Source organism: Chironomus tepperi, unplaced genomic scaffold (genome assembly GCF_022539635.2).
Source record: "Chironomus tepperi strain 1889 unplaced genomic scaffold, CSIRO-AGI_Ctep_v1 contig_159, whole genome shotgun sequence".
Lineage (NCBI taxonomy): Eukaryota > Metazoa > Arthropoda > Insecta > Diptera > Chironomidae > Chironomus > Chironomus tepperi.
Window position 1 is genome coordinate 178,479 of NW_027226281.1, and position 12,866 is coordinate 191,344.

Below are 12,866 nucleotides of genomic sequence, written 5' to 3' on the forward strand. Positions count from 1 at the left end.
CGATTTTATTAAAAGTGATTTTGTGTGTTAGATACTAACAATATCTACAAAATATTATAAAAATTATTATTTTTGACTCCGGTTTATGTAGACAAAAATGGACTTTTTCCTCAAAAAATAGCGTTTTTTCGACATTTTCGAGTATAGCTCTAAAATAAGGGTGCATGGTACGGTATATTATTGCAGTTTTGAATAGTTCGTATGTTATGCTACAAGATTATGGAAAAATATGTGCAACTTTATCTGCGCGTTTTCGAGAAAAATGACAAAGTATCTATTTTCTTGCAACATTTTTATAAAAAAATTACTCTAAAATCGCCTAATAACATTTTATGAGATAATTATGTGTATTCAACATATTTTGATAGAACTAGATTATATAATAATGATTCAATAAAAAATTTGAAGCTTTTTCTAACCTATGCTGTCTGCTTAGCTCAGAAATCTACTATGTACTCAAACCTCTACTGTTCAGCACTGCTGCAATACTTTTTATTTCTGTCTTAAATTATGTTTAGCTAGGCCATGAGCTTTCCAAGGATATATAAAACTTATATGTTTAGTCTTATATTAGTGGCTAAATAGTCAAAAGTTTAAAATTTCAATTTTTCGACCTCATTTTTTAAGTCAAATTTTCATTAATTGATGTTTTATAAGGTTTTATAAGATAATATGTAATTTTTTCGACTGATTATGACATAAAATGACTGTAAGTGTATATGAAAAACTTTTCAGCTCATCGAATGGCCGTAGGTCCAAAGTCCAAAGTTACACTAATGGATGAGCCCAAAACATCTTTATCATTACTTTTGATCATTTTAAGTCACAAACAGTCAAAAGAATTACATATTATCTCATAAAACCATCCCAAACATCAATTAATGAAAATTTGACTTAAAAAATGAGGTCGAAAAATTGAAATTTTAAACTTTTGACTATTTAGCCACTAATATAAGACTAAACATATAAGTATTATATATCGTTGGAAAGCTCATGACCTTAGCTAAACATAATTTAAGACAGAAATAAAAAATATTGCAGCAGTGCTGAACAGTAGAGGTTTGAGTACATAGTAGATTTCTGAGCTAAGCAAACAGCATAGGTTAGAAAAAAGCTTCAAATTTTTTATTGAATCATTATTATATAATCTAGTTCTATCAAAATATGTTGAATACACATATGTATTATCTCATAAAATGTCATTAGGCGATTTTAGATTAATTTTTTTATAAAAATGTTGCAAGAAAATAGATACTTTGTCATTTTTCTCGAAAACGCGCAGATAAAGTTGCACATATTTTTCCATAATCTTGTAGCATAACATACGAACTATTCAAAACTGCAATAATATACCGTACCATGCACCCTTATTTTAGAGCTATACTCAAAAATGTCGAAAAAACGCTATTTTTTGAGGAAAAAGTCCATTTTTGTCTACATAAACCGGAGTCGAAAAAAATAATTTTTACAATATTTGGTAGATATTGTTAGTACCTAACACACAAAATCACTTTTCATAAAATCGGAACTATTCGACCTGAGAAAAGTGAATGTAAGTATGAACAATTCTCATTTTTTCAATAAATCTAAGTTTTAGAGGCACTAAGGAACTTAAAAGTTTCAAAATTGTTGCTGTAAATATAGTTCCTAATTATATCTACTAAATAAAAGTTATTTGAATGAAATTGATATAAACCTTAAAAAGTTAGAGCATTTTTAGTAAAAGTGGTCGATACACTTTTTCAATTTTCAAAACCCTATATCTCGTCAGCCATGGGTTGAAAAATTTTTTCTTTGCAGCTTCATATACTAGACATAAGGGTCTATCATAATCATTAAAAGTTAGAATTTCTGGAAAAATATTGAAAAATTTCCTAACGTGGATGCGTGTCCAAATTATTATTTTTTCCTTTTTCGGCATTTGTGCGTGCTTTATCATCTTATATGATATAAATATATGGTTAAAGTCAGTTGTGCGATTGACCAATAACGTTAAATAAACTTTATTGCATGCATGGTGGTCATATGCCTTTCCCCCATGTCGTATTTTGAGTGGAATCATTACTCATACACACCAGATTCCTAACATGTTGACCATTTGATATATATAGTCCAATTATTTCTCACATCATCGAATGCATACAGTTAATACTAGCTTGTTGGATTATTTACTCTTTTCAAAATATAATCTATGAATGAATGAAAAATGAACGTGATTCATAAGCTTGAAATAAATAGAGAGATTATTCATCTCAATCGGAGGAGAAAATTAAAGTGTTATGAGGTGTAGGAGTGGCAAATTTTGTTTAAAGATGATCATCATCAGTAGGATGATTTTTATTAACTGGCAGATTTAAAATGATAATAAACAAATCAAACACGAGCGCCATGCAGTAAATTAGTCATTTTGATGAATAATAATTGTACAGAGATTTTGGGAGTTAATTAAATGTTAATTATGGATTAAAGTGTCACATCATTCAGAACTGATTTTGGTGTCTTAGGAATTATATGTACTTAGATTCTACATCTTTTGAATTAGTCATTAAGAAGACACCAGAAGTATTGTGGCAAAAAAATCATGGTCAAAAACTGTTGGAGAGGGGCTGTTGATAGAAACAGTGAAGCATTTGGTATTCTAAATAGGCAAAGTAATCTAGGGTATGGGTAGTTTAGTGATTTTCAGGTTATAAAGACCATTAATGACATCTGCACGTGGTTAATCATTACGTTTTTCGATGAAAATCCAAACCATTGCTATCAAATTAACAATTAAAAGTTCAAATGCTATAAAAACTTAATGAAAGCTTTTTTAATAAATTGTTCCTCAACTTCCACAGAAAACAGAAATAAGGCAAATTTGTTAGAAACACAAAAAATCACGAGAGAGCACAACTACACAGAATAAACAAACAAAGTGGAAATATAATTTATGAAGCTTGCACACAATTATTTCATTCTCATTCATTTCAAGCTTGACAGGGATTACGGAAACTTAAAAAACTTCCCTTTTCTCACTTTTGTTTTTTTGTTTCTATTTCGATTGTAAGCCACAAATATATCAAAAGCCGATTTTTCTTGTTTTCCACAATAATACACACGAAAAAGAAGAAGAAGAAGAGCAAAAAGATTATTTCTTTGTAATAAAAGAAAAGAAGGAGAAAAATGAACAAACAGTCAAAACACCTCGCTACTACTGTTACTACAAAAGAAGCAAGTCATTCATATTTATTGCCAATAGATTAAATGCCATAAAATGTGAAATTAATGGACTCTTTTCTTCAATATATTTTTTTTCTCTCATTTTATTCTTTTCTTTCCCACACACAGAGCAAATAAACGTTCATCTCCTCCTCTTTCATCTCTCTGATTTATCTGCCGCGTAACACATAATAACAATCGACATCGAACATCATAATATCTTATCGATTTTTTCCTCTGATATCATTCAAACACAATTTATTATTTTATTGACGAATTTATGAGAGTTTTTGTTGATTATGATTGTGGAATGGCTGGGTGTCTGGAAATTTTATTGACTTTAGTTATATTTTACTTATCTGGATCTAAATTCCGGATATAACAGAATGAATTTTTTAAGAATTCGGACTGAAAATTCGTTAAATTTTTAATCTTACTAGATGTTTTATGACTATTAAATGCCTCAAAATTGACTAAGCTACAAGATGCAGGTACTCCTAACAGACATTGAGCATACTCACCAAAATGACCCTAACAGAAAATGAGTATGTTTTCATAATAAAGAAAGACTACTAAAAGCGGTCTCTTTGCCTGTTTGGGTAAACTTGTTCATGAGTGTATTCAACCATTATAAATGCTCAATTTTGTGAGCGTACCCATAACCATGATTGTTGTCTGTTCGAGTACGCTAGACATGGGTTGTTGGTTTTAGGCTTGAAAATTAGATACCTATATTCTATAATAGGGGTTTTGACACCAATCCTCTTTATAGCATGGGTGGTTACATGTATCGATTGACAGTCATTGTGGGAACAGAAACTATGATTTCCTCCAGTTTTCCAGGAATTGTTCAAAGCCTTGATTTCGACCCCTCAACCCAGTCTCGTCAAATCTTGAGATCAAAACCAGAAAGTAGCACCTTGGAGAATAAACTCAATCAACAACAGAAAGCATCTGCTAATCCAATAAATGCGCTAAAACCATAAAAAAATAAATTAACTGACCTAAACATTTCTCATTGTTTGATTCATATTGATAATATTATGGCACATAAAACAGAACAAGAAGAAGCAAAAATATTATGAAGTAGAGTATGAGAAGGAAGAGAAAATTTATTGCTTCGTACGAATTGAGGGGAGAATAAATTGAAGTTTATGTTATATGAATTAGAAATAATTAATTAATAATATTGTCAACCGAAAAAGGCAGAGACTGTGAAATGTCAAATCCCTGCATTATCATAACATAATTATTTTACATTAAATTATTTATCACCAAGTCATGTCTGCTCGTGTATGTATATCATGTTATATATTTATTCACATATTATGAACTTGTTTGTTAGATTTATGAAGTGATTTTCATGCATATTTTTGCTTCCATAATGATTTGTGAGGAATATATAAGCACATGCATTCACTTATTCACCATTTAAAGATCTTGATATTGGATAAAATATGTATGACATAAAAAAAAAGCGAATGAGACTGAATCAAGAAGAGGATAAAACATACAAGAAAGATTAATGATAAGAGATATGAGGAGATTTCAGTTTCTATGTTGAGACATTACATCGTCTTATGCTCTTTGGATTATAATATTGCGAGGAGGATGAACAAGCATGGAAATCATTATTGGAGACTGAATGATGTGCATTTTTTCTCTTTTTTCTCTCCACGACTGGGTCAATTTTATTTTGTGAAATGATCGATACTTTTTACGGCTTTAAGGATTTTGTGATTTTTGGGTTTAAAGGTTTTGTCTAGACTTGAAAATTTCTTTTTGTATAGTCATGGATATTATCTTTATTTTAGCCCCAATTTTATGTATATTTTGGAATATTTATACACAAAAGATTCTCGGAAGAGTCTTGTGTAAGTTATATGTATTTAAATAAGATATACGGGCTCATTTCATGCATCGTGTCTTCTATGAAGGATCACATAGCTTCAAAACTCAGATATAAATCCCGAGCAGCACAATTTAGTTGCTAAGAAACCATTTTGTCCTATTGTAAACGGAAGGAGACAGAGTTCGTATGAAACAAATGAAGATAGTTCCGTACGGAGCTTTAAAGACTTAATAAAGCATATCGGAGCCTTTAAAGCTTCATAATAGCATGGTGGAGCTTTTTCATTTGTGTCGCTTGTGCAGATACTAGGATGATGACACTGTTACGGCTGTTTTCCCCAATTATGATGTCAAAAAACGAAATTTCCACTGAATGTTTTTTCGCAAATGATGCCTGAATTGAAAAGTACTTAAAAGCACAAAGCAGACTAGCATTTTGTATGTTAAAATCAGGTAAAGTCCCCTCAACTTCATATAAACTACAAATCGACTTAATGCTCATCAGAATCTGTTTAAAGATCAATTATACATTCTCCTCATTCAGACAAACTGTCTGCTCTTTCCGACAACCCCCCATTAAAAATCCAAATAGTTTTCTTAAGTACATAAGAAGCTAGAAGAAGCACAGCAGTACTATTTCAAACAATAAAGCTTACAATTTATCTCAATTGAAATTGCATTTATGTTATTATTTTTTCCCAGCTTTTCTACTCTTATTTCTCAAAGAAAAGAAAAAACGCTTTAGCATTTTTTAAAGGGTGTCATGCTTGTTGCATTCATCTTTATTGCTTCACTTAAATTTATGTATGATTACATTTTTCATATTTCTTGTCGCTTTGTATTCAACTTTACACCTGGGATTCTTAGTCACAAGTTTTTCATACATTTTATCGTTAGTTGCTTAAGTGATGATTCATAAGTGGTACGAATAGATCGTTGCAATGTTAGCAAGCTCCATTCCATGCTCTAGGAACAAAGCTACTACATAGAGGCTCTTAAGCTTTTTAGAATGCAACACACATGTCTTGGTAGCGATGGCCTTTGCTATTATGTCACTAAGTTTAGTATGCAATTTAGTAGAGAGATTGCATCGTGATACAATCGTGTGCCATAGAGCTTATTTTAAGACCTACTTATACACTAGCTAATTGATACCCTTCCTCCTCTCATAAACCCTTACCTCATTTTAAAGCATTCTGTAATAAAACCAGCAATTTAATACAAAAATTTTTTAACGCCATTTGGTTTGTTAACGGCACCAGCACTAGCAACTAGCATTTCTATTAAATTTATAACACTTTACGTCTCGCCATCTCACATGCCAACTCAAATGTCAAAAAGCTTTACCACATTCTAAACTTTAAGCATGTTGACTGATGTGTGGAAAGATGTCGTGCATACAAAAAAAGTAGTGAGATAAATGTGCGGAATAAAGAAAACATTGTGAGAAAAGAAAGTCAGTTTTTTTATGCATATAAATCCTTTGAAATCGTGATAGCTTTATGATTGAAATAGTGAGCAATTTTCCAGCGTGATGACACTTTTAAGTGGCATGAAAGCAGTCACAGGGGGTTGAAGGTTTGCTATTTTATTATTATTAAAAGAGTAAAAAAAGGATTATAAAGTAATTTAAGAGAATTAATTGAAATATATTTCCGCTTCTTTATGAAGCTTTGGAATTTACTGTGCTGGAAGTTTTAAAACATTCAAGAAATTTTCTTTTATTGTTCTGGAGGAATTTTACTCTATGAAATTTAATTAAATTGCATTTAAGTGAAATTTAAGTGAATGGAGGGGTTTTTAGGGTTAAGGGTGTATTCAATGTATTGGAGTTTTACTGAGGTAGAAGGCTTCAAAATAGTCAATTTTAACCAATAATTTGTCAATAGGCCTCTTCGTATTTAGATGAGACATACAAAAAATCATGTATGTTATTTAATAAAAGCCACACCTAACAGATCGAGCTAATGTGGCTACCGATAAGTCTTAAATACTTTAGAACTCGACATCATTTAGACAATAACTTGATACTAAGTAGCTAAAATGTATTTTTGTCTCCTTATTCACTTGAAGTATGATTTCAGTAGAAGTCAACAATGGAGCCAGCATTATGCGGCATCTATGAGAGGATATGTATCACAATTGATCTGTACAACCATCAAAGTAAGTGAGCAACTGGAGTATTTCCTATGATGATTGTCTGGCGGCAACGTTCTGCTCAGGATATCTCTCTTTTCCCAACTAACCATAATTAATTATCTGAATGTCCCCAAGGAGTAAAACTGACGCCAAACCCCTTAAATTCACTCTTGATCAATAATGTCACTTCACACCCCAATGACTAAATGCTCCAACTAGATATAAAGTAATGAAATGCATTAACCGCCTTCATTTAATCCTCAAATTCCAATTTGTATCTCCATAATATACCACAAAGTAAATTTAATTCCATTATTCAACGTCAATCACTGTAAATAGCGAAATTCAATTACTTTTGCGTGTTTAAGCAGCAAACATTGAACCATAAACATCAGAAAATTGTCTTGTAATTAAATTTAAGGTCAATTAATAGAGTGCAGTCTATGACTAGGTGTGGCATGTTGATGCATAGTTTAACATAAATAAACAAATAATCTTGTGGGTGGAAACATCACAGCAAAAAAGAAATGAACAACAATGAGGATGTACAAGCACATGCAAATTTACAAGTAATTAATATAATGACTACATTTTTATACCATGCGAACTACCTTGCTGATATGATGATAGCAAATGAAATATACTGAATATTCCCATATTTACAGGTACTCTCTTGGGTTTTTATAAACTTTTTTATTTCCTTTCTTTATTATTTGTTCCTTGAATTATCACACTTTTTAACTTCAATTTAGTGAATAAGAACTCAATGGGGAATTCTATGAGGAATGAATTTATTCTAATTTTAGGGTAATTTTTAGTAAATTTGAGAAGAAATTGTGGCAGCGATGGAAGCAATTGACACATATAGATTTAAAGTTAACAAGCCCCTGGTGGACAACTAGACCTAAGGTCGACTAATGACAAATTTTACGGAACGTTTCAGAAAAATGTCATTAGTTGACCTAAGTTCTAGTTGATAACTAGACATTATAAGGTCCACTTGAGAATGACATAGTCTATGTCAAATGTACTTGGTCAGCATAGCGTCTTCGCTAGGACACCTAGGATCACAGGATAAGAAAGTGGCTTTAGTTGATAACTTAGACATTACTTAACACCCAATCTCGTTGTTAAGGGTTGTTAGTCAATGAAACTACAGTGAGATTTAACAAAAAAGAATTGAATCTATTAACTTTGGTAGTCAAATTCTTATTCCTTGGACATGCCAATGTCTATCACTTTGGCCACTAACGTAATCCTAGAGACACTCAATTTAATTAATTTTATATTTTAAAGCCTTTAATGAAACCGCATACAAAATACGATTCATGGAATATCCAAAAATCTTTGACTGTATACTAGGTCACGTTTACAGGTAGGCCACCACTGTCATAGAAAATACGAAATCACAAAATTTCCAAATAATTTTACCACTTTTTAGACTTTCCCATTTAATCCAATATATCTTTGATACCATACATAAATAAACTTTTCAGTACTGTAATGCATTTAACTTGTTCCAAAAAAGATTCACTCTTATTCCATTCAACAATAAATTTTGTTTAAATGTTTTTTGTTCCTGTGTTGCATTTCACTTTTATGTACTTTAAAATTTATTTATCTCTTAAATAAATGAACTTAGTTTATAGACAGTAAGTGAGTAGAATAAATTTATAAAATTACACGGAAAAGGTGCCTCATTAGTGACATGTAATTACTTTAATTTAATTAAAAATTGACTTAATGACGTGCCTCACTTGCACGACTTAATATAGCTTAATATGAATAAAAAGTTTTGAAATTGTTTCTTTCTTGTACACAGCAGGTAAAGCTTTAAACAAGATCAACCAAACTTTCTCCTTCGTTCTTATTCTTTACAGACATATACAGGAAGTGAATCGAGAGACGAAAAGTCAAATAAACCTTGGAGTATAAAAAAAAGTTTTTGATAAGAACTTAATTAAAGTTTACCTTCATAAGGAAGAGACAATGTATGTTGCTACGTCTTGTAAGCCTTATCAAAAAATTTCTTATATTTAATCACAAATATGAACTTCCTAACTTTAACCTTCCGTATATGGTTCAGATCAATTAACCTAAATAATAATAATCATAAAAAGAATGTGCAGTAAAACTATTAAATTTATGGTACATGCTTGTTAATTAAGCGCTTACACATGACATAGTTTGAATAAAAAGGAAAAATATGGAATAAACGTGCGAGATCTACATGAGAGAATATCTAGAATACACTGCAGTAATGTAAAGTTTTTCCTCTCTCTTTATTACTATTAGTCGAGGTCAGGGATGGGTGTCGTTTGTAATTTATGCACGAAATTTTTTGAATAATTTTCTTTTTACAGGAAATTGTTTGAAGTTGCTTAAATTGCACAAGTCGGTTAATCGATCCGAAATCCGGTTTCAGGCTGCTGAAACCTGCTGAAAGGACTCTGAAATGATGCTGGATTCGGTTTGAATTCATACCAGAGTCACAATTCTAGAATCACGTCGGTTAAGTTGTATGACATGTTTTTTAAGGATGACAAATCATATCACGATGACATTAGTCATCTTTAGAATTATGGAGACATATGTCTAGTGTAGATGTATGTCTTTTGTAGACGTATGTCTAGTGTAGACATATGTCTTCACAATCTTGAATGACTCAATTTTTAGAATTAACTTAATTAAATGAAAAACAAAGACGAGACGCTGTACCGAGTATATGTTGATAAGACGAGCTTAACTCATTCTTATTCAGCAAAGCCTTCTTCCCAAAGCATGTATAGAAACCTCTGTTAAGTATCCAAGTGGTATTTCTATGCCATGAAAGAATGATCATTGACGGTTAGGGTTATTGGTTTTATCCAAGTTTTATCCTTATCATACTCGACACAATGGTTAGAATCCATTCAAGAAACCAGTTCCAATCAATCGTAGCACATCTACAAAATTCACCTAATTTAGACTACCTAAGTACCATAGTCATTAATGCTTTTATGTCATTTAATGCAAAAAACCAAAATACATTTTGCACATATATCCATACTGCTGTATTTTCCAATATATCCTTCTCATTTTAAAACTAAAGATCTTTAATCCTTCCAACTACACATTCGTAATGACACAACATTTTGAGCACATACATTTAATGTCGATTTCAGCTCTTACTCAATTCTCATATTAAAAATGTAGTTAATTGAAAACTTTATGAAAACCAACACGAACAGCATGTGCTATGTTTGGAAGCTCAATGAGTGAATAGATAGAACATGAAAAGAGATAATTTCAAAAATTCACATGAGAATGAGACATATGTTGAGCTTATTCAGATAGATATCACCTATCATACACATGGGTAATATCTTTTTATTCATGTTTGAATAAAGATTGCAAGTGTATATGTGAAATTGGTTCATCATAATGATGGAGATTAAAGTGCATTTTTAATGAGTTTTTAGATTAGAGATGAGTAGTCGGTAGAGGAATATTTGGACATAGATATTAAGCCTGATACTAAGTATAATAATAAATAATAGAGATGTTCAGATTTTTGTTGGGACTTAATTGGAAGTACTTAAAATGCACAGATTTTATTTAATGGAGACAGGTTAAAGCATTTAGACAAAATCTGAGCATCATTAAGCATTTAAGGGGTCGTTCACTTATTAGGCAAATTCGTGCTCCACTCCTTTTAGAGTATTTCATAATAAGTGAATGGCTTCTAATCAGTTTGACTGGTTTGAAAGTCTAGGACAGTGATAGATAACCCCAGGTCTGCATCCCATTGAGTCGCGTTATACAGGTCGCTTACCACCGCTCAAGGTGCCAATACTCAATGACATCTGGGTCTAGACTGTATTCTTTTGTTGATTCAAACCAACATTAATCTAAACAAACCTCAATTCCTAATTCAATCCATCAAAACATTGAAGCCAAACTGTATACATTCGTTAGATCTTTCACCAAGAAACATTCATTGAAGCAAATCTTTATTTCCGGCAATATCAATGCTTCATCTTCATTTATCTTCTTCCTTTCATCTTTAGCTTCCTCAAATATTTTCATCTTCAACATCTGCTTACTCATATTTCTAGGTATAAATACAATGACTTGGGAATATGACAAAATTAAAAGATTAGAAAATTAATTTGTAATTTTCATTTATGTAGCAATAGAAGAATAGATTAAGATGTCATATCCTTTATTCATAATTCAGATAATAGAAATATCATGCATGTTTGAATAGGAATTTTGAAATTTTCATGTAGATCCTTGTGGACTTTGCATGATTACAGCATTTAATTGGCAAAGTTCAAATTACTTTGTAATTTTCAATCTTGATAAGATTCGAATGTTCTGAGGATTTAATTTAAATTAATTGTGTTTAACTGGGTGGAGTAGATGAAGGTGGGATGGAGGAGAGTGGGTGGCAAGTGAAGTGGAAAATTTAATTTTCATCAAACATGGAACATTGTTTTATTAAAGTATGCAGTTTCGTAATTTTTAGTCGATTTGCATATCAACGAACTTTATCGATTGTCTGACTTTATAGAAGTCTACTCAACATCTGATGCTAACAGACGAATCAAGCATGCATTCATGGAACGTTAGAAAACAACGAAATTTAGCGGATGCCGCTCAAAAAAGTACAGTAGTGACTTTCAAGTTGCCATGAAGAATTGACTGAATATTGTCTGTTACGGACTTCCTAACAACCAAGGCTCAGAAACTGAACAAAAAATTGTAAAAATTGTACTAAAATTTGCCAAATTGGAATATTGGCAGAATAGACCTGATAGCATCAAGTCATGTCTACAGAAGACTGAATCAGGAATATTAGTTTATTCGAAACCTTTATTTACCTAGATTCAACACTAGTGAATAATTCTGTACAGTATGTCGACAATAAATGCAGCTAAAATACTATCTAAACTTAAATTTCTCAAAATCCCATACAGACTAATGCACAGCTCGGTCTCAAATCACTTCACCACATTCAATAATTCCGAATGATTTAAAACAATTTCCATTTATAAGCATTTATTTTTTTTTCTTGGCTCATTGAATATCATAAGTATTTTCTCAAGTCATACATAAATTCCATTACACTTAATTTGAAATATAACGAGCAAAACAAGACGAAAAAATAATAATAATAATCTCAAGGAAAAGCAACATTTTTTTGGATGATTCTCACACGAGCATACAATATTCTTATTTCTATTTTCGTTTATTATAATATCATTTATGCATGTATGATAATGTACGCAAATATAAGCAAGCATTATCACACATTCATACAGAAATAGATTTTTTTTTTATATTTTATTATGACAGTCTTGACGGCAGTGGAAAATAGTGGGGAATAAAGATCTGGAAAAGAACAGATTTCATTCCTTATTGCACACTTATTTTCAACTTCACATGCCTGTCTATTGTGATAATGGTGGAAAAACACATGCAAATGGCAAGATAATTTTATTATAAAGAAGGGAATGAACAGACGAAACATATAATCTGTTATGCTTGCTCGACATTTCACGCCTCTCTTCATCTCTTCATGGAGCCATCGCGGATGTGGATGGAAATGCTCGTTTGACTTTTCATGAGAGTGAAATATTGCCTTTTTTTTATTATCCTCTAGAGTCACGAGCGAGATACAACAACGAACA

General features: G+C 31.3%; 1 protein-coding gene across 1 annotated transcript in view; it reads right to left on the reverse strand.

Moving 5' to 3' along the window:
- The window catches only part of LOC139087996 (Kv channel-interacting protein 4-like), a 72,328-nt gene that overhangs the window by 26,707 nt on the left and 32,755 nt on the right, over window positions 1-12,866 (reverse strand). The window lies entirely within an intron of this gene.